This window comes from Trichechus manatus, unplaced genomic scaffold (genome assembly GCF_000243295.1).
Source record: "Trichechus manatus latirostris isolate Lorelei unplaced genomic scaffold, TriManLat1.0 scaffold00183, whole genome shotgun sequence".
In the NCBI taxonomy this organism is placed as follows: domain Eukaryota; kingdom Metazoa; phylum Chordata; class Mammalia; order Sirenia; family Trichechidae; genus Trichechus; species Trichechus manatus.
This window is the reverse complement of record NW_004444119.1, coordinates 3,772,641-3,775,123: the sequence shown is the minus strand read 5'-3', so window position 1 is coordinate 3,775,123 and position 2,483 is coordinate 3,772,641.

Genomic DNA, 2,483 nt, shown 5'->3' with positions numbered 1-2,483 from the left:
TTGATGTTTAAGATAATACGTAGAGGTAAAAAAAAAAAAAGACGGCAGTTAACATGACACATGACACTAACTGACCATTTTGGTACATAGGAAAAAAAAATAAATGAGTCAATGTTTGAATAGGTATCATGTATTGAAGTATTTATAAAGTTGATATTCAAAAAAAAAATTTAGCTCTAAAGACATCTAGAGTATTTGTCTTTGGTATGAAAGCACATAAATGTCCTTTCAGTAAATTTCGATAAATATATTACCCCATATTAAAAAAAAAAAAAAAAAGCAAAGATGTCACTTAAAGGAATAAGGTGTGCCTGACCCAAGCCATGGTGTTTTCAATACATTCATATGTATGTGAAAGCTGGACAATGAATAAGGAAAATCAGACAAGAACTGATGCCTTTGAATTATGGTCTTGGTGAAGAATATTGAATATACCATGGACTGTCAGAAGAACAAACAAATCTGTCTTGGAAGAAGTACAGCCAGAATACCCATTAGAAGCAAGGATGATAAGACTTCATCTCACATACTTTGGACATGTTACTAAGAGGGACCAGTCCCTGGAGAAGGAGATCATGTTTGGTAAAGTAGAGGGTCAGTGAAAAAGGGAAAAACCCTCAAGGAGATGGATTGACAGGGGGTGCCAACAATGGGAGCAGACATAATAACGATTGTGAGGATGTCTCCGGACGGGACAGTGTTTTGTTTTGCTGTATATAGGGTCACTATGAGTTGGAACTGACTTGACAGCACCTAACAACAACATGTTACACCATTTGTCATATTTAACATTCACATAAAAATATTGGTTATTATTCAGTGACATTTCAGTACTTTGCATAGTCTGAGTTGGGCTCTCAACTGTGGATTCCTCCATTAATGTAGAAGAAAAATAGATTTTAATAACTAGGGTTGAATTGATGAAATTGGAAAATAATTATTCTGTATGCGATATCTCAGAATATCTTATGTCAACAATGGAAATGAAATTTGTCTACTGGGAAGTCATCCTTAATAGCTAACCATTAATTAATGTGGGAAGACATATTTCTGAGTTTATATGATTCATAATCTTAAAAATTTAACAGTGTTTGCATATAGGAAAGAGAATTGTGCAATCCATTCTAGATTGGGTAAAGAAAAGCAAGGGAAAATGTAATTAACTGCACAAGTAATATAATTTGTCAGACATGGTAATTACAACATTGCAATTGCCCTTCCAAGCTCTCCCTGTCTTGAATAGTATCTGCTGGTTATCCCAGAATTAAGTGGATTTATATTGAAATAAAAGCTTGTACAGCTCATTACATTTGCATCCTACCTGACCTTTTCTTTTTCTAATCTTGAAACAATCTAGTATTCTCTATTTTCAGCCAAGATCCATCTGACAATAGCAATGATATCCCTTGTTCCACATCCTCTTCTCAATCCAGCTAAAATTTCCTGCAATTCCCTGTCAATGTACATCTGCAACCGTTTTTTAATTATCTTCAGTGTAATTTTACTTGCATGTGATGTTAATAATATTGTTTGATAATTTTCATATTCCGTTAGACCACTTTTCTTTGGAATGGGCATGAATATGGATCTCTTCCAGTCATTTGTCCAGGTAGCTATTGGCATAGATGAGTGAGCACTTCCAGCACTGCATCCGTTTTTTGATAACATCTCAAGCAGTATTCCATCAATTCCTGAAGCATTGTTTTTCGTTAATACCTTCAGTGAAGCTTGGACTTCTTCCTTCAGTACCATCAGTTCTTAATCATATGCTTCCTCTTGAAATGGTTGAATATCGACCAATTCTTTTTGGTACAGTGACTCTGCATATTCCTGCTATCTTCTTTTAATGCTTCTTTTGTCATTCAGTGTTTTGCCCTTTGAACCCTTCAATATTGCAACTCAAGGCTTGAATTTTATTCAGTTCTTTCAGCTTGAAAAATGCAGTGCATGTTCTTCCCTTTTGGTTTTCTAACTCCAGGTCTTTGCACATTTTTTTATAATACTTTACTTTGTCTTCTCAAGCTGCTCTTTGAAATTTTCTGCTCAGCTCATTTACTTCATCATTTTCTTCTTTTTGCTCTAGCTACTCTATGTTTAAGAGCAAGTTTCAGATGTTTACCAGAAAGATGTTTACCTATGTTTTATTGACTATACAAGGATTTAACTGTGTGGATCATAACAAATTATGGATAACATTGTGAACACTTAATTGTGCTCATAGAGAACTTGTACGTAAACCAAAAGACAGTCATTCAAACAGAAAAAGGGGATACTGCATGGTTTAAAATCATGAAGTGTGAGCAACAGGGTTGTATCATTTCGCCATACTTATTCAATCTATAGACTGAGAAAATAATTGGAGAAGCTGTACTATATGAAGAAGAACAGGGCATTAGGATTGACGAAAGACTCATTAACAACCTGCGATATGCAGATGGCACAATCTTCCTTGCTGAAAGTGAAGAGGACTTTAAGTACTTACT